The sequence below is a fragment of the Pogona vitticeps genome, chromosome 3, assembly GCF_051106095.1.
Source record: "Pogona vitticeps strain Pit_001003342236 chromosome 3, PviZW2.1, whole genome shotgun sequence".
Classification (NCBI taxonomy): Eukaryota; Metazoa; Chordata; class Lepidosauria; order Squamata; family Agamidae; genus Pogona; species Pogona vitticeps.
Window position 1 is genome coordinate 36,743,022 of NC_135785.1, and position 21,142 is coordinate 36,764,163.

General features: G+C 41.7%; 1 long non-coding RNA gene across 1 annotated transcript; it reads right to left on the minus strand.

Annotated features, from left to right (window-relative positions):
• Positions 1-281: 281 nt before the first annotated feature.
• LOC144587823 (uncharacterized) lies at positions 282-20,742 on the minus strand. The gene is made up of 2 exons (XR_013542991.1): positions 20,408-20,742; positions 282-1,227 (listed from the first exon to the last, which is right to left on the minus strand). It is a non-coding gene; the product is annotated as an uncharacterized LOC144587823 (long non-coding RNA).
• Positions 20,743-21,142: the final 400 nt, after the last annotated feature.

Sequence of the window (21,142 nt, forward strand, 5' to 3'; positions counted from 1 at the left end):
GAATCCCTAAATCTTCATACTTTGAGACACAGGCTTTCACACACCTCTTAAACTAGTTGTCTTCTTTCAGACAATGGATGGCACCATCACATTAGCAAAACTGGAGAAAAATTCAGCTGCCATTCCAGATCACTTCTGTATATGGAAAGAGGGAATATCAACTTGCCACAGAAAGCAAAATGTCTTGGGCTTCATTGTATATTTTTCAGGGATTTGGATTTATCGAGGGTGGCTTGTTCTGAGTGTATGTGTACCAATGAGAAAGCAACCATAACTAGACTCTTTGTTTGAACTATTTATGTTTCTTACTTGATCCACAGTAGAGATTTAAAAAACACAATACCAATAATACCAAAATATTTATATCACAGTATATTAAATAACATTTGATGCCAGCTTCGTGCTGAGGAAAATGTAAATCTGGAGCCTAAATATTTTAAATTCAGCTTTTAAAAATCGAGTAGTTACTAGGATAATTTTTTTTGCTCATTAGCATATCCATTTTGCATTTGGCATCAAATTCTATTTCTAGGTGGTATACAAACAAAAGAAGTGAAATTTAGCTCGAGGTATGCATATCCTATGAATTACTGAGTGTGTGTGCATAAAAGCAGCTGCCTGCTGCAAATTTATCTGGTTTAGATAGAAGCAATTAACTTTCCTGTTTATGTAGTAAGTTACCAGATAATACCATGTAATTACATGCAATTTGCATTGCATGAAATGATACTGCTAATTTCCATTGAAGTTTTGCATGCAATTTCAAATAATTAATCTACTCAAAATTGTTACAAGGAAGTGTGGATGGATGAATTTGACATAATTCTGAAGGAGACTTTCAAAAGCTATTTTTCCAAAGGTACTTGATGAATTGGTTGCATAAAAAATAGTAGTGTGAAGTTTCTTGAAAGTAATAGAACTAGCAATCATAATTGCTTTAAAAAACTTCTTCCTTTTGTATTCTGTCCCATCCTGGATAACAGGATTTAGGGCACCCCAATTCTATTTCCTAAAATGGACCATCAATTCATTTACTTAGTCCCAAGATAGAGGTTGCAGTTATTCTGGGTAGGCATGCAGGTGTCAGATTATATGTAAATTTCACTGCAGACCTCATGGCTGCAACATTTAGATCATTATATTTCTCCCCATCCTTTAAACACCTTGTCTGGTAATAGTTCCGGAGACTTCGAAAGCTTGCACAAGCTGGTCAAGTTTTAGTAGGATCTAAAAAAAATAATAACAGCTTATTGAGTTAGGCATCTGCCTAAAAACATGGACGTTTAGACCTTGATTTCCCAGTGCGTTTCCCAGAAAAGCCAGACAGTATAACTGTACAAGCAGTACTGTCCCAGGGCACCTCCAGAAGGGGGGAATGGTAAATTTCTGAGTACTCCTCAAAGAGAAAATCCTGGTTGCCATTAGTCAGAATTGACTTGATCGCATGCAATTATTATTATTAATATATATATTGTATTCTCGAAGGCTTTCACGGCTGGGATCCAATGGTTGTTGTAGGTTTTTTGGTCTGTCTGGCCGTGTTCTTGAGGTTCTCAAGAACACGGCCAGACAGCCCAAAAATCCTACAACAACCAATAGATATATTCCTTGCATTTAGATTTTCATTCTGGTTTATCTTAGTTGCCTCGGGCACTGTTTTTGGAAGAAAGGTGGAATGTGAAAACAAACTAAGAATTGATGGTTGTTGTAGGTTTTTCGGGCTGTTTGGCTGTGTTCTGGAGGTTTTTCTTCCTAGTGTTTCACCAGTCTCTGTGGCTGGCATCTTCAGAGGATAGGAGCTAGAATTCTGTCTGTGTTCTGGTGTAGTGTGTGGGATTGTTCGAGAATACAAACTAAAAATTCATTGTTTAATTGCAACATGCAGATCCAGGACCATTTCTATTTCCCCAGCCACCCCCACTGTTCCACATTTTTTTCAAACATGTTTTATTCAAGTCTCTCTTTGGCCTATAGAGGTCATGAAGGGCACTTCTGCCATGTTTTGAAGCTCCCCATGAAGACAAAAATCTATTTACTTTTAGAACATTTTTTACCACTAGAGGGTGTGAAAGGGCATTTTCCATTCAACAAATTGTTTTTACATATAAATCCATTTTTGACTCTCTAAATGAAAATACAACACAGGCAAATAAGTCTCTTATCTCCCCCCCCCCCATTCCACCCACTTGGTAGCACAACACTTAGACTGCCAACAAATGTGGAAAATGCCACTCAGCCCTGCTGAACTCACCTATCCTGCTATGAAGACATCGCTAAACATAACAAAAGTATTACTGGCCCAATACACTTTAGACCCTTTTATTCACAACAATCCTTCCTCAGGGGAACTCTGGTTAGAAGTGACATCTGATTTCAGCCTTCCTCTATGAAACGTCAGGATGAAACACTGCTCCCAACAATTGCCCACAAGCCACTGGTATCTGATTACACTGTAGAACACAGCCACACAAAAGTCTAAAATATGTTGGATCAATTAATATTTTTTGTATCCATTTCATTGTTTTATACTCTTAGAGAGGGCTCCATTTGTTAGTATAGGATTACACTCCAACTCTCTTTTCAGTAGGAGTTTAATTTTAAATTAACTTTAAAGTTTTTCTTTACATTCTTTATTGATTCTGATTTGTATTGCTTTCAGTAGCTACTTTTAATGCTACTTAGTATAATTCTTACTGATATTATAGCTAAGATCCTGTTGCTTAGTGTAGTAAGCTTCACTAGAGAAGGCCCATTGTATCAGTGACAATTTTTTGGGTCAAATTCCTTTGATTCATAAGTTTCTCTGATTCATTTGTGAGTTACTTTAGCATACAAGTAGTATGTCTCTACTTGAGTTGGCCCATTGGAATCAATGGAACTAACAGTGTGTAGGTGCTGACTCATCCAATACCCACTGATTCAATGGGTCTGCTCTACTGTGACAATACATTAAGCAATGGGATTTCAGCCATGATTTCTTCTTGTGTAAGTCACCTTATATGTTGCAAAGAAAATCATGGATCTGTATTTTGAATAAGTGTATGAGAACAGTGGGTTGAATAAAAAAGAGGGACATAGCACAAATCACTACTAGGATGTAACACCATTGTGGTCACTCTTGATTTCATGCAACTTTCTCCATGACATTTCACTTATAGCAGTCTTCACCAACAGGGACCTTTCCTTGTACATTTGAGCATTGGCAATGTGTTTGCGGTGACGATGTAGGCCACAAACACACCTTAGAAATTTTACACTTTTGGTCTTTATCTCCCAAAATTGGCAAGCCGATATTGATCTTCACTACATTGGCTGGAGATTTTAGGAGTTATAGTCCAGAAGAGTACAATAATAAACTCTGGCAGAAACATCTGGCAAAGCCCATCTTGTATGGGGATGCTCTGCACAGAGGATTTTAGAACATCTCACAGAGGCCTCTGTACTCCCAGAAAGTCATTTCTTGCCAAAAACTCATGGGATAGTTTGACTACATTGGGTATTTCAGGTCCTGAAGTCTGTTTATGGTCATAAAGGTAAAGGTTCCCCTTGACATTTAGTCAGTCGTGTTCGACTCTAGGAGGCGGTGCTCATCTCCGTTTCCAAGCCGTAGAGCCAGAGTTTGTCCAAAGACAGTTTCCGTTGTCACATGGCCAGTGCGACTTAGACCCGGAACGCTGTTTACCTTCCCACCGAGATGGTACCTATTTATCTACTCACATTTACATGCTTTCGAACTGCTAGGCTGGCGAGGAGCTGGGACAAAGTGATGGGAGCTCACTCTGTCGCGTGGATTCGATCTTACAACTGCTGGTCTTCTGACCCTGTAGTATACAAAGGCTTCTGTGGTTTAGCCCGCAGCACCACCATGTCCCCATAGGAACCAGGATATCGCCAGCACCAGATTCTCAACCTCTTTTTCAGATCCCACTGCCTAGAAAATAAAAAGTTGTGGAAGGGGTATATTCCTTCAGTTCAAACATAGAGTGGCTTCCATAAAAGGAACACTGGAATACCTTTTTGGCATGTTCATATGCTTTTTCTCTCTCCACAATCCCCAATATATTGGTGCATAGCCTAATGAAAACAAATATATGTTGAAAGCTAGCATTTTTTAAAAAATTATCTAATAAAGGTATCAATACCTAATGTGGTGAAGTGGACAGAACAACAGGACTCAGGAGGCATGGGTTCGAATCCTTGCTCAGTCATGGAAGAGGCAGTGGAAGACAGGAAGGACTGGCATGCTCTGGTCCATGGGGTCACGAAGAGTCAGACATGACTTAACTAAACAACAAGTTGGTTCTGTCATGAAGTTATGTGACAATAACAATGAAGTCATTACCTGCCCTTGCTTATTGTGAAAGGACCACAGAGTTTTTGTTGTTTTTAGGTTAGGTTTGGATATCTTTCATATATGCTGGGCAGAAATAAGCATTGATGGAAATCTTGACCAGGTAGCTGGCTTCCCTGTTGCATCCCATGTCTGGCACATTGGTTTCACATGATGCCTTTAGAGACCCCTTGCACGGACAACTGTGCACTGTATCTGGAGACAGATCCTAGATCTTTGCCATGTATTGACCATTGCAATCTCTTTGCATGTGCAGAGACCAGATGTTACTTTCCGGGAGCAATGGGCCCCAAAGGCTGTCTTTGCTACTTCTGTTCCAGTTCTAACGACCTTGGTCAATAGACTGTGTATGAGGGATCATTTTCTTTATTTCTAAATAAGCACATAGGGACAGGGGTTGGAGCCACCATGAATAGGTAGCAGAGGTTTAGCCTTCCTTCCAGCTATTTCATCTTAACACACAAACCCAATCGCCAGATAGGTGCTGAATGAAATGGAGAACTCCACTGTTTTGAGCAGCAGTCTGTCAGCACTCAAATGTTAAGGGATCACAACAAAATGCCACTTGAGTCAAGGTTCAGCTCCTCAGATTAACTCCTTAAACAGCTCCAGGATTTGAATGCTGCCCTTGCAAACAAACTGAGCTAGGAAGAGCAGTTGGTGGGATTTTCCCCCCTGAGATTAGAAAAGTTTCTTCGGGGACTACAACTTTCAGAATCCCCCAATTAGCATGGTGTATGATAATGGTTAGAATAGTTGACTGTGACCCAGAAGCCTTGCCTTGAAATCCGAATGGCTGGGAAACTCATGGGTTACAATGAGTCACACATATTGTCTCACCCTGACCTACTTCATAGGGTTATTTTGAATAAAAAGTGGGAAGGATGACAGACAAATACACTGCCATCAGTTAACTGGAGAAAAGGCAAGACATAACAAATACAGTGGTGCCTCATTTAACAAGCGCACCGTTTAACGACGAATCCACATAGCGACGTGTTTTTTGCGATCGCTAATGTGATCACATTGCAATGTTTTAATAGGCAAAACATCGCATTGCAATGATTGGTAAGCGTTTCGCTTACCAATCTTCGCATTGCGATGTTTTGGGAACAGCTGATCGGCGGTTCCAAAATGGCTGGCGGGTCAACAAAATGGCCGCCCGCGTTTTCGCGGGCTGCCCTCACTTACCGGGTGGTGAAAATGGTGGCCGGATGGAGGATTCCCCACATAGCGGTGAGTTTTTCCCCAATAGGAACGCATTAAACGTTCGCATAGCGACGAATCCGGATAGCGACGTTAATCCTGCAACGGATTAACGTCGCTATGCAGAACACCACTGTATATTCAGAAATGGGCACGAAGCAAATCATGAGCCAGAAAACCTGTATTCTCAAATCTTGGCATGATAGAACTCCATCTTAAAAAGCATAAAGTATGAAGGAAACAGAGCTGTTATTGATAACTGAAAACAACTATACAGGGATGCGAGACAGGTTGTTAAATAAGGTCATGGAAAGTGTTGGAAGGTGAGGGTAAAGATCTGAAGATCCATCCATAAAACAGTTGAAATGGAAAATTAAACTATAGATTTAGAATCAACAAGCTAGCCTCTCATCAATGAATTGTATACTATCTTAACTAATGGATTAACATCTTAACAGAAATGGACATCCTAGTCTAATTCCATCAGTTTACTTCTCTGTTTTATCTATGACATAGCAGGGGGCTTTGAATCTAGCTCTTATCATTTAAATGGTATGCTGCCACCACTAGGGCAGCTGACATGATCGCTCCAAAACACCCCCTTCATTCCCGAGCCTGTTCAGCTGCTTGGTATAACCAGCAGCTGCGGCACTGAAGAGAAACAGGAGGAGGCTAGAGAGCATTTGGAGACAGGTCCCAACTTATGCCCACCCTCTTCCCACTGTTCTCATTGCCTCTCTACCTGCTCCTGCCACTGTTGCCACGTCCTCTGCCGCCACCATCCTCAGAGGCAGTGGGCTCAGCTTCCCTGCCAGGACCCAGCCACTGTCTCTCAGCATGCACACGCCTGTCAGCTGGGTGGCAGGCACAAGCTCAGGAGCAGTGGTCTAGCAAGTAATACATTCCTATATAACAACTTACTCTTTCTAGCACTGAGGGCATGACAAACATACTTCAGGGTAAAGTAATGTGTGAGAACAACACCAATCTTACATAATGAGTGATATTTTCTAGTGCATTTTTAGGCATTTTAAATACCAAAATTTTGATAGGGAATTGCTAGGTTTTATCATCAAACTACTTTTAATACAGAAAGAAATAAACAACATAGCAAACTTCCTTTAAAAATCTTTATCTATCTATCTATCCATCTATCCATTTATCCTTATCTTATCTTATCTTATGTGCCGCCCATTCTACCCAAAGGTCTCTGGGTGGCTTACAGAAATTAAAATACAATAAAAAGATAAAACAATTAAAATATAATTAAAATAGATACAGTGGTGCCTCGCAAGATGAAATTAATCCATTCCACAGTTAATGCCGTCTAGCGAAAATCTCGTATTGCGAAGCGCGTTTTCCCATAGGAAAGTACTGAAATTTAATTATTGCGCTCCTATGGGGAAAAAAGTCAGAAACCAAGAAAAAGTCAGGAAAAAAGTCACCTCTCAAAATGGCTGCCACCTCTCCAAAATGGCTGCCACCTCTCTGCTGGCTGCCAACTCTCAGCTGTTCGGCGCTCTGCTCACGCAGAGTCTGGTTGTTCCGAGGCTACCAAGGCACTATGAGGAGCAGGGCTCGGTCTACTGTACCTGGCAAGTGACTTTTTTCTGACTTTTTTTGGTTTCTGACTTCCCCCCCATAGGAACGCATTAATTAAATGTCAATGCATTCCTATGTAATTTAATCAGAATTGGCTCGATATGTCCCCTAGTGGCCCTACCACTCACCAGCCGCACAGCTCAATTCTGGCCCAGTTGCAGTCACCGGACTGTCTTCAAAAGCAGCCCCACGTAGAGCGCATTGCAATAATCTATACAAGATGTTACCAGTGTGTGTGTAACTCTCCTGAGACTCCGCTCATCCAGGTAGTGCCATAGATGGTACAATTTACGCAGCTGAAGGAAGGTGCCCCTGGCCACCGAGTCCACCTGGGCTTCCAGAGTTAGACTGAGGCCCAGGAGCACCCCCAGGCTGTGGATCCTGTCCCTTAGGGGAAGTGTAACCCCACTGAGGGCAGGGAAATGGCCATCCAGCCTGTCTGACGAAGCCCTCACTAACAGCACTTCCATCTTGTCTGGATTGAGTTTCAATTTATTAACCCTCATCCAGTCCATTATCAGGTTCAGACACGAGTTCAGCACAGAAACTGCCTCACCTGGATTGGTGGAAAACAAAAGGTAGAGCTGAGTGTCGTCAGCATATTGCTGACTCCTCAGCCCAAACCTCCTGATGACCTCTCCCAGTGGTTCTATGTAGATGTTACACAGCATGGGGGACAGTATCAATTTATTTTTATTTTATTTTTTTATTTTATTTAATTTATATCCCGCCTATCTAGTCACGGTGGACTACTCTAGGCGGCCAACAACAAAGATAAAATACAATAAAATAAAACAACAAATTACAAAACAATTAGAGTAAAGAAACAATAAAGGAGAAAAGAAAATCAAAAGTAATCTGGTGAGAAGGCCTGCCGAAACATCCAGGTCTTTAATAGATTCTTAAAGGTGCCCGGCGAGGGAGCTCCGCGAATACCAGGAGGTAAATTATTCCACAGGCGAGGAGCCACCGCCGAGAAGGCCCTATTTCTTGTTTTCTCTTTTTGGGCCTCCCTCGGCGTTAAGCTCCTCAGCCTCACCTCCTGGCTCGCCCGTGTGACCCGGGTAGAACTTGGTGGGAGTAGGCGTTCTGCCAGGTATCGAGGCCCTAAACCGTTTAGGGCTTTATACGTAAGCGTTAACACTTTGAAGTCGATGCGGAACCTGATGGGCAGCCAATGCAATGCAGCCAGAGTGGGCGAAATATGTTGGAATTTTTTCACTCCACTGAGTAATCTGGCCGCCGCATTCTGCACCACCTGTAATTTCCGCAGCAACCTCAAAGGAAGCCCCACGTAGAGCGCCATGGGGCAGAGCAACTGTCCCCCAACACCACCCTCTGGACACGGTCGGCAAGGAAGGAGCGGAACCACAGTAAAGCAGTGCCCCCAACTCCCAACCCAGCTGACCTATCCAGAAGGACACCATGGTCAATGGTGTCGAAAGCCACTGAGAGGTCGAGGAGTATCAAAAGGGTCACACTCCCCCTGTCTCTCTCCCAGCAAAAGTCATCGTACAGGATGACCAAGGTAGTCTCTGTACCAAAACCCGGCCTGAAATCTGCTTGAAATGGATCCAGAAAATCCGTTTCATTCAGCAGCACCTGGAGTTGTCCGGCCACAACCTGCTCCAACACTTAGCCCAAATAAGGGAGGTTCCCCACTGGTCAGTAGTTATTCACCAGCCTTGGTTAGGCTTTTTAAGGAGTGGTCAAATTACCACCTCTTTCAGGGTGGTAGGGACCACTCTCTCTCTCAAAGAGGCGTTCACAGCCTCCTGGACCCAAATGTGAACCCCCCTGATGGGCAAGGGTTGAGCGGAGTGGTGGTAGAACGGACAGATCCAAGCAGCCTGTCCACATCCTCAGGTCTCAACAATTGAAACTCATCCATTAATATATGACCTAAACACGGCACACTGGACACATCCTCTGATTTTCAGTAATGGTGGAGTCCAACCCACTGTGAATCTGAGCGATTTTCCCCTCAAAATGAATGGCAAACTTATCACAGCGAGCTGATGAGCAGTCCGGGACCTCCAACAGATTTCCCGGTTGAAGAAGATCCCGGACCACGCGAAACAGCTCTGCCAGACGACATTCTGAGGAAGAAATGTGGCTGGAGAAATATTGCTGTTTCGCCAGCCATATTGCCACGAATAATGGGCTCTAAGTCGTGTTCGATCGGACTCCCAGTGGGAATTCCTCCACCTGTGCTCCAGCCGTCTCTCCTCTCACTTCATCGCCTGCAGTTCAGAATTATACCAGGGAGCTGTCTGGGCTCTGCGTGCAGGGAGAGGGCGCTTAGGCGCAATAGTGTCAACCACCCGGGTCATCTCCCTATTCCATAGGGTGACTTGAGCTTCAACAGAAGCGCTGACCATATCAGATCGATAAACCCCCAGAGTGTTCAGGAAACCATCCAGATCCATTAGTCTCCGAGAGAGGATCATCTTAGTAGATCCGCCACCCTTGCAGAGGGAAGAAGCCAACAGACTAAACTTGACCAGGAAGTGGTCTGACCATGAAAATAGGGTCACAACCAGCCCCTCCACATCCAAACCACCATCTTCCAGTCCCGTTGAGAAAACCAGGTCCAAGATATGGCCCTTCTCATGTATCGGGCCGATGACACATTGAGACAGCCCCATGATTGTCATGAAGTTCTGAGCCCCCCAGTCAAGGCAGCCTCGGCATGGATGTTGAGGTCCCCCAGCACCAACAGCCTGGGAGTCCTCAACACCAGGTCCGAGACTACCTCTGTCAGCCAGGCAGGGAGACTGTTGGTACGCAGCAGGGTGGGCGGTACACCAATAGAATCCCTAATCTGTCTCATAAGCCCAACACACAATACAGGCCCTCAAGACCTCCTCTCAAAGGGATAGGAAGCCTGGTCAAGGAGATAGAACTCCTATAGACTATAGCCACTCCCGCTCCCCAACCCTCCGAGCAACATTGGTGCTGGACCGAGTACCCAGGCAGACACAGCTGGGAGAGGGGGACAACACCCTCCTCTCCCACCCAAGTCTCAGTAATGCATGCCAGGTCAGCACCCAGATCCATAATTACATCATGGATGAGGGCAATCTTTTGTACTGACCTGGCATTCATGAACAGCATCCTGTGGCTTGAGGGTTTACTGATATGGTCACCTGAAACCATCTGGTTGGGGGTAGGACTAGAAGAGGGGATAGATGTAAGATATCTAACCTCTCTTCTCCTATGTGGGCATGTTCTACCCCCACCGCCATTCCTTCCCCTACCCACTACCACCTCAATGGCTGCCCCCTCCCTCCTTCCTGTTCCCTCAGATCCACTGTGGGTCTCTATGCAACCTGATGGCGATTAATAATAATTAAAAACAACAACACTCCCTTCTAAAGCCCCTTCTCTCCTCCGAGCCAGGTGGCTGATGTTGAGGATGGGGTGGGGCAGGCAGAAGCAGCAAGGGCCCAGTCCTGCAGGGCCAAGGGAGTCCAGGCCAAAAACTCTCCCAGGACACTGTCTCTTACCCAGTGCCTGAGGGATGGTAGATGAGAAAGAAGACTCCCTCAAAGGCAGGAATGCTGGTTTTACTTTGTAATGAGTAATGACGAACTAATTTTGGAACATTAAAATGAATAACTGGAACAAATTCCTTTTAAGAAGTAATTTTTCAAGCTAGGCTCTATAATATAATCTATTTCTATTTACCGTTTTCTATTGTCACCAAAGAAATCAGGGCCAAAAATGCTTTACATACACTCATACAGTGGGGTCTCTACTTAAGAACGTCCCTACTTAAGAACAATCCAACTTAAGAACAGCTCAATTTGCTAAATTTTTTCCTTCTACTTGAGAACAGAAATCCAAGATAAGAACAGGAAAAAAAACCTTTCCTGCTCTTTTTTTAACCTTAGGTCATCTTAGGTTAAAAAAAATTCTCCCCCTAGTGGTAGAGTACGTATTAACCAGCTTTGCATTAGTTCCTATGGGAACTAATGCTTCAATGTACGAACGCACCTCTACATAACAAAAAAACAGCCAGAACGGATTAATTGGTTTTCAGTCCATTCCTATGGGAAATTTTTCTTCAACTTAAGAACGTTTCAACTTAAGAACACCATTCCAAAACGGATTAAGTTCTTAAGTAGAGGTTCCACTGTAGTTTCTATGGACGGAAAAGAGCAGATACGGATTAAATGGTTTTCAATGCATTCCTATGGGAAATGCAGATTCAACATAAGAACTTTTCAACTTGAGAACCACCTTCCAATACGGATTAAGTTCTTAAGTAGAGACCCCACTGTACTTTACTTGAAACAATGACTTATATATGTAAAGAGGCTTGATTTTGCAAATAACTCTCAGCTTCCTTCATTTTCAGATTCAGCTACCTGAGGCAGGCACCCCCCTCTACCTAACAGCAGGGCCACTTCTATCAGTGGTTCACATGAAGGGGCCTTTCACCCCAAGTGCTCAGCCACTGGGTTCTGTAGCAGGCATGTGCACCGCTGAGAGGCGAGTCTACCAAGTATGTGCTTTCAATGTGTATGTTTCAGTGCATGCATGGCTATTTGGATATGCAGTATATCTGTATTCTGTTGAAAGCAATGCAACAACAGTTAGACTGCTTCTATGCATATGTTTCTGTACGTCTGCTCTGCATATTTATATTTGTATATTTGTATTTATAATAGGAATCCAATAAAATGAAACAGGCATAGCTACCTTCTTCATTTCAACACTTCTGCAAATAATGCATCAGTCTTGAAATCTTCAAGGTATATAAAAAACTTAAAACTAGGGGGAAGGGGGAAAATGGTCAAGGTGAGCTGCAAATTATACACACAGGCTTGCAGATAAACTGATGAGGCCGATCTAATGTAGCAAATGACATTGTACATGCCTGAAAAATATCTTTAGTTCCATAACACGTGCAGTGGTCTTTGCCAAAAATGTACTCCCACAGGAGGAGCCCCTTAGGTCACCTGGCTGTGTGGTTCCAAGAGACAAAATACAAAGTGATGTATTCCCTGTTTCTAAATTCAGAGACCAGTGAAACTGGTCACTTAACAATGGGTGGGATTACACAGCAAGAAAAATCCACACAGAGCTTCTGCAAATCTGCACCATAAATCAGAACCAACTTGATGGCACATAATAGCAACATAATCAGTGATGCACATGTGTTTAGCATTTTTGATGAGCATCGTATTGCTACAATAAATGTGCTGCCTATGCTTCAAAGCTTAATGATTATGACCAGAACCGGCATGTTTACACTACAGTGCTTCTGGATAAGAAAGATTAGCCGGCTGCGTGCCATTGCCCAGGGGATGCCCAAGTATACTTGCAGTGCCTTCCATTCTTCAGGGAAGCTCCTTCTATGTTCTGCCTTTGAATCCTGACCTAGAAAAAACAATGTCTAAACACCAAACAGAAAGCTGCCAACAGAAATAACATACACATGGAACTGGTTAGGCTAGACTGGGATGAACACCCACAGACAATAAGAACAACAATGTTGGCTCTGTTCTACTATACAGCAGAATATGTTTGTGCCATATAGTTTAACTCAGCACATGCCAAACAAGTAGATGTAGCTCTTAATGAATCATGCAGGATTATTACTGGCTGCTTGAAAGCTACCCCCACTGAAACAAGTGTATCACTATAACAGGAGAAATAAGAAACCGGTTCACTGGTGTTTAGGGGCTGGGTGAAACACTATGGTTCCACAATCTCTCCCCTATGTGTAGAGCCTCCATATTCCCCTGCTTTGCCCTCATTTGTTGGTTTTTGCCTCCATACAAACATAAATGATGTGGTAAACAGGTGGGTATAATTTAAGCTTGGAGAAGGCTTTTCTTAAAACAATACCTCCCAGAATCCCCTGAGCAGTGGTCATGCTGGATGGGGATTCTGGGAGTTTCTAAACAGTTCCAAGCTCACGATCTACGAGTATACAAAGAATGTTGCTCTTTAAACATGCCTGAGAAACCATCTCTGAAATGACCATACTGTTGAAATAGCACTTCTGAGTCCTGATCCTTTTGCCTGCCATGACTTTTAAAAGCCTATATATTCATACAATTCTCTAACAAATACAGCCAACTGCTTTTCAACATAAAAAAGACAAACTGTGGGAACTACGAGGCCAGATGACAAATGATTCCTTGACATGCTTCTTCAGCAAAGACTGCATTGATATTCCCAGCCAAATGCAAATACATTCAAGTTTGGATGGATGAGAAAAGGTTATACAGAAGCACAACTCATCATTAATTGAAAAAAGGGATCCTGCCAAAAAACAAAACAAAAACATGTTATCTTTAGCGTTATGAATGAGGGTGTTTCTTCCTACTTAGGCATTTAAAAATAGGTCAGCACTGGATGTAACGGGACACAGTGGAAAGCCTGAGTGTGCTTCCATCCCTTCCATACTGGACTGAACAAGAGGGAGATCAACATAATGTTACATTTGGTTGTAGACAGCTCATGGGAATAGTGAAACATGTGTAATCATTCTGAGTTTTTTTTTCCTGACAAAGTCATTATCTTGAATTTAAATAACTGAATGCACCAATCTTCACAAAAGCACTTTAGCTATAAATTATTCAGAAATAAATGGTGTAGAAGGAAATTGAAAATGTTCCCGATTAAAAAGAGAAGGGAGATTCCTCTTACAGTGTGAACTCCTAAATTTGGTTAACTACTGCCACCTAGAAGCAAAGGCTCAAAGTGTAAAAACAAGTTTCCCTAAGCTTGAAAAATACTGTACTTTCTACAAGCTTTAATGTTTCCCATAAACATAAGCCATGTTCACAGTAAAATGCATCTTTAAAAGGAATAAGCAGATTATTTTTGCTACAAACCCCCAATATGGTCCCAATATGGTGCTGGCAGCACCATTACAGCTCTCAAAAATATCAGTCACAAAGTATGGAGGCCGCTCATTTACATGTCCAACTTCTAATATGATTGATACCATTTTCTGCCAGCTGTGCTCCTCTATATTCTACATAGGCCAAACAGAACAAATTCTACACAAAATAATAAATGGACAAAACTCCCTTTTGACTTTGGAAATGACAACGTACATAAGTCACATTAAAATATTCAACTTCCCAGGACATTCTGTAACTTATCTCAAAGCAGATGTTGTTGAGAAAAAAAAAAATCAAAAACAGATTTCAGAGGAAGATGTTCCAATTCGGACTTATCTGCACTTACAACAACATGGTGTTGTCAGGAAATTTTGAATCTATTTGTGTCATGCAAAAGAGGAGTATATTGCAGTGTAGCCACACCCTAACTCTTTCTTGACAGAAGGACATTTTTCATCTACATTTCATGGCAAAAGCCTGATTGATGAATATCTACAGCTGACACTCAGCATTAGCAATACATATAACCCAGATGTTTGTGGGAGTTCCATTAACCAGTGTTAATGCTATTCTATCTTCTGTATCCCGTTTCACTCTGATCCCTGTCCCACAGCCATGTACATTACATATATAAACCTGTGGCCCTGTATTCCGTGGGTCCGGGGGAGTGAACTGTAATGCATGAAAGCTCCCATTAAACCTGTTAGTCTCAAAGGCACCACAATACTTTGTGTTTTGTTTTTGTTAAACATGGTAAAACAAAGTCCACAACTTTGAAAAGAGGTAAAATGAATGAAAGTGTGTGTTGTTCTGCTTCTGGACGATTCACTTCCCTGAGTAGTGTGAAGTGTAGGACTAATATTAGACATCAAAAGCACTGGCCCCACATTAGGTTCTCAGACCAATAATTGAATATCTGCAGCTGGCCAGTCTGAACTTCAGTTTAATAATGCCGCTCTCCTTCTGTTCATCTCCAGGATGTTATAAAATCCTCTGTAGTGTAACTACACTAGGAAAAATACAGAAAATGCAACAGGTTTGGGATAGGCTGGTTTGCAGTATTTTTTGTGTTGATCATGTGACACAAAGATAAATACAAATCATCCCAGAGTCCCCCCCCCAATCTGTAGTTTTCCCCTCCGCTGCTAGGACTTCTTTTTGAAGTTCTTTAAACAATGGATTGATTTGTATTGGTTCAGACATGTGATTGCTTAAGCCAATGGAAAAAAGCCACCATGCCAGCACACAATGATGAATGGTGAGCGAAGCCTTGTAGAAATACTTATTTTTCTTTTTCTAAGGATGAAGCAAAACCTCTTGGAAGTCTCGACAGGACTTTCATTAAAAAAAAAAATCAAGGATGAGCAACACATTTTTTACAGCTTAGAAACAAAGCAAGTAAGACTCTTTTTTTCAAAAACAGCTTGGTGCCAACACTGATGGCCTACAGTACATAAACATGCACACACAAAAGCTGACCAGAGGAGGAAATGACAGAAAGAAAGCCTTTCCACAACTTGTTAAGGCAATTATTTTAAGCTACTCCTCCTACAGGTGCTTCAACAGAGCTGTAAACAAGGTGCAAAAGGGCTCTTCTCCTCTTTCCATGTATGGCTGTGTAAACTGAAGACCTGGATCCCTGGTGTTACTTCATAGGAAATAATATAACTTTCCTTCACTTTGTAGTCGCACCCTTGTTTAGCCTAATAGGGTCCAATCCTCCCAACAGCACCAAGCAGAGGATGAACACAGATAAATCAGTTTTTAGGATGTGTCGGCTAAATTGAGTTCTTGCTCCCAAATAGAGTAGACCTGTTGAGTCAGTGGAACTTGCATTAGAGTTGACTTACTAAAATTCAGTTGATTCAGTGGGTCTGTTCTAGTTGAGATTAGCAATTTGCTTTAGTCCTGTAACTTTGTGTGTTTTTATAGTGCACATGTATTTTCAGTTGTTTCTACGACTAAACCCCTTTGAGAAGTTCCATAAATCATATTTGTAACTACTTTTGCAGTTATTTGTTCTTGCCTTTTCCTACCAACATTACTGGTGGTCTCTATTTAACTCCTTGGCCCATACACTGCTAACTTTTCAAATCCCATCCACCAAATACGTTTTCTGTCTCTGTACCTAGATTTGATTGCCATCAAAATGTTGCTTTTTCTCACAGAATGCACCTGTGTCTTAACAGTTTTGTTTCCCAATGTTTATTCATATTTTGTAGTGTTGTATTTCTTCAGCCAGTCAGTATCAGAGGTCTCCCTTGTGAATTCACCACTGGCATTTTGCCAGGAAGGGAAGACCTGCCTTTTTAGGAAGGCTTTTGGGACTTAAAATATTTCAAGCTTGGCTGGAAAATGGTGCTCATTGCACCAGAAATGGCTTTTAATTAATGCTTTTTATTCTAACTCTATGTTGTGTGTTCTTTGTCATCTTGACTTAGAATATTGTCTTTAATCTTTATTATCTTTAGGTGCATTGGACTTGCATAGAAGAACCATCACAGAATGACAAATTTTCCTATCTTAAAGTCTCAACTCAAGAGATACCACCCTACTTTGCCAGCTTTAGGTTAAGAATGTAACTCCATGTTTTAGATTATCTTTTTCTAAGTGCCATCCCACTGAGGCTTAACTAAAGCTCTTACCATGTTATAGACACTTCCACAGTTATAGAAAAGAAGCACTCCTCATTACCTTGGAGTATACTAGAAGCTCATTTTTCCTATGCCTAGTTCAGTCATCACATTAAACACAAACCTTCACTTAAGATTTCTTGGCTACACAGTCTAATTAATACTTGTAGTTGGTTGCCCAACACAAAAAATTGATTCTGCATCCAGTGCAAAAAAATGATTAGATTCAGAATCTTTTATGCTCTCTTTTTTATGAGTCTGATCTTTAAATTTGCAAATTACCAAACATGTTCAGTTTACTTTTCTTATGAAGGTATTACTGTATTTTTCCATGTATAAGATGCTACTTTTTCCTAAAACCATTACACTAAAAATTGAGGTGCATCTTATACACTGAAGTAAGCTGAGATAGTTGAGGAGAGAACAAAACGGCACATACCTTGCCTCTGTAAACAGGCTTCCTTCAGTTAGGAGGCTTAGCTTCCTCCAATCATGAACCTTATGGAACTGATATCAGCTGATCCTGAACAAACCAACTGGAACACACTTCCTTGGAGGTGGAGCCTGTAGTCTCAGATTCAACAGAGATTCAAAATGTCCAACACTCTGAGCCCAGAGGCCGAATTTTCAAAGCTAATTTTCTGAATTTTGGGGTTATAAAAGTGGGGGCGTGCGTGTTATAAATGAAAAAAATATGGTATATATGTTTAATAAACTCATGCTAAAATTCACTCAGCTTTTCTCAACAACCAAAAATAGTAAGTAGTTCAGGTACTGAACTCAGCACCACTCATTTTGAATAGTTTTACAAAGAATATTATTTATCCCTAGGATTCAAATTTATACAGTGAATTCCTTTACTCTATTACCTGTTCCCCACAATCTTTCTCTCATACTACTCTATCAGACCCCAGACTCCAAAACCATCCTCTCTCTGATCTCCAACACCAGACGTGCCCTACATGTGACTCCAGATTGATCTGTCTAACCCTCTCTTCCTCCTTTATTATTTTTTCGCCAAACCAATTGGAACTATTCTTACCAACATTCCTCACTCACCAACTCCTATCACATACAGTAGGACCACAGTATCCACAAAATCAATGCCTATGCTTGCAGTTATCTGCTGCCTGAAAATATCAATTAAAAAACCAGAAATATGTATTTCCATAATACCAGAACTAGCCACTATAGAGAACCAGAGACTATGCAATATATAGGGCTTGTAATATCCACACTTTCCGGCATCTGTAGGGGGGCTTGGAACTGCTCCCCTGTGGAAACCATGGCTCTTATGTAGTTACCAAACCATATAAACAATACACGTAATCAGGCATTGCAGACAACAATAGAATGATTTCAAGGTATCCAAGATATTTAAAGAATGGTTTTAGCAACGCCACTCCCTATCAAATCCATGGCCAAGCAGGGATTTGAATCCAGGCTTCTTAAATCCTAGTCTGAAACTCTATCCACTATACTATGTAGGCGTTCACATTTACTCAGAGGTGTACACAATTAGCATAGTGAAAAATCACAAAAGTTCCCAGTACTAAGGATCAGGGAGTAAAACGTCATGTAAATTGAGACTGTAATAGTTAGGAAAGTTTTGCAGGACATTGGTATTTTAGAAAACATCTGAGTGGAATCTCATTCAAGGAAACAGGGTTGAACAGAGAAGAGTCCAGTGTTTTGGCATAGTGCACAGTAGAATAATTTAGGGAGCAGAGATGGAAATGTTATTTTTGGACTATAACTCCCAGAATCCCCAGACAGCATGGAAATTTGGTTATGTTGCCAGAAGAGTTCTGGGAATTGTCATTTAAAAGTAGCATTTCCCATCTCTGCCAGGGAGTGGCAAGGAACAAAGGGAGTAATAGCAAATGATAAATATCCTGTGCAAGGTCACATATTAACTATTTCCTTAGATGTGCTACTTCATTCAACATTTTAAGAAATCCCACTGCATAGTATTAGGCCTGTACTAGAGTAGGCCCACTGAATCAGTAGAGATTTAATGAGTCATCTCCTCTGTAAGTTCCACTGATCCAAATGAGCCTATCAAATAGATAATACCCTGGAAGACAGAAACAGAATAGTATTGGGGTGCAAACAACATAATGAAATTCAACAGGATAAATGTGAAGTACAGTACTGTACTGCCCTTAGGAAAAAGAAACCAAAAACACAGTTACAAGATGGGGGATACCCACCTCAGCAATATTACGAGTGAGAAGGATCATGGAATTGTTGCAGATCACAAGCTGAATATGAGCCAACAGTGCCATGTGGCTACAGAAAAGGCAAATGCTATTTTATGCTGCATTAACAGAAATATAGTCCCCCTCTCGTTAGGCTTCATATTTAGTATTGTGTCCAGTTCTGGACTTCACAATTCAAGAAGGATGCTGACAAACTGGAACAAGTTCAGAGCAGGGCAACTAGGATGATCAGGAGGCTGGAAACTAAGCCCTATATCTACAGTATTATTGTAGATTTTAATTGCTGTTTTTAAGTTGTTTATACACAATATATTGTGAGCCACCCTGAGTAGACTTCTGTCTAGAAGGCTGGGATAAAAATCCAGTAATAAATAAATAAACTAAATAATAACTCAACTTCCAGATAATCTCACCTGGATGACTGAGAATCTTCACAGACTCACTGCAAGGTGTTATCAGTGCACGAGATGTATTTCAACATATATTGCATTTATAGGTGCTGAATGTCTTTGGGACTGAATGTCTCTAAAGACATCTTGTTACAGATAGTCTGACACAAATGTGGACCCTGTTTGTGGCTCAGGTAAAAAAAAAGGCAAGGAGGTGGTAGGAATCCCATGTTGGAAAAATCAGAAAAGGAATGGAAAATAAAATAGCAAGTATCATACAAATGGATACTGCAACCAAGAAATTAGATGAAGTCTAAGACTTGGATGGCCAGCAATATAGGCATCCTTCAGTCTCAAGAGACTATGGTAATGTGCTCTGAAAAGAGGTCTAGGAACAATGTCTAGTGTGGCTGAGACGGCCAATTCGAGTGACAATCCCTTCCACACTGAAGACAAGTACAATCTGTCCCCTTTCCAGCTCCCTGATTTGGCTGGTTTGGGACTGCCTCTTTGCTTCGGCCTGATGAACAAGTGTCTCTTCAAATTGGGAGAGGCCATGCTGCACCGCCTGCCTCCAGGCAGCAATGAAGGAATTAGAAAAGGTCATCACATGTAAGGAGACCAAGACCATCCACACTCTTGTATTTCCAACCATGATGTATGGGTGTGAAAGCTGGACAGTTAAAATAGCTGACAGGAAAAAAAGTTTGAAATATGGTGCTAGAGAAGAGCTCTGGGGATGCCCTAGATTGCCAGAAAGACAAACAAGTGGATCCTAGATCACGTCAAGCCAATTGGATCTCAAGTAACTCCTGTATGAAGAAAAGTTGCAAAGTTTGGGGCTGTTTAGGAAATAATAGAAAGGAATAATAAGGATGTATGAAATTATGCAGGGTGTGTAAAGAACAGATTTTCTCCCCTCTTTCTTAATATTAAAACCCGGAGTTATCCACTAAAACGGAATGGTAGAAGATTTGGGACAGATGAAAGGAAATATTTCTTCATTCAGCGGGTAGTTAAACTGCAGAATTTACTACTGTAAAACATAGTGATGACTGCCAGTTTAGACAGCTTTCAAAGGGGATTAGGAAAATTCATGGCAGATCAACAGCTACTAGTCACAAAAGGTATACATTACCTTCAGTCTCATTCTGGCACCACTCTATGTATCAGTTGCTGAGGAGCATGATCTGAAGGGGGTGTGGATGTGTCTGTGTGGTCCTTCTCTTCTGCTTATGGACTTCCTCATCTAAATCAGCATCCAGAAGATCCTGTCTTGCTTCTAGTGCATTGCTTTAAGATAATGCCCTGCCTAAATGTTCCTATTCTTCATTACACACTTTCTCAAATGCTACTAGCAAACAAAAGTGGGGGGAAATGAAGCAGTTATTCCTAAAAGAGACTGTTTTTTTTTCCTTTTTAAAAAGATACACAAGACTAGAACAATGCACAGAGTTTACGCACACGCTGCTTCACTGCTGTTTTCATTTCCCTGTTTGTCAAGCTTTGCAATCATAACGAAACATCTGTGCATTCCTATTAATGTGCTAGAGTTGACAACCCGATATAGCAGTCTCATCAGAACCTTGAACAATCCCATTGCAACGGCTGTACGCATGCACATGTTGCTGTTCGAGAGGATTCCAACTGTTGCTCTTGCTTGGCAAAAAAACGGGTGGGAGCCTCCCACTGTAACCAGCCAGCGACTTCCGCTTCCCCACCCCCCTTCCAAGAAAATGGTATTATTTCCAGGGAGTGGCGGAGCCGACGATTGCTCGTCGGTGGGATCACAAGTGGAAACCCGCGTGACGTCACCAGGCCGGGGCGCGCTGCTGCAAGCAAGGCGTTAAAGTGGCGAGTCGCGAGAGGATCG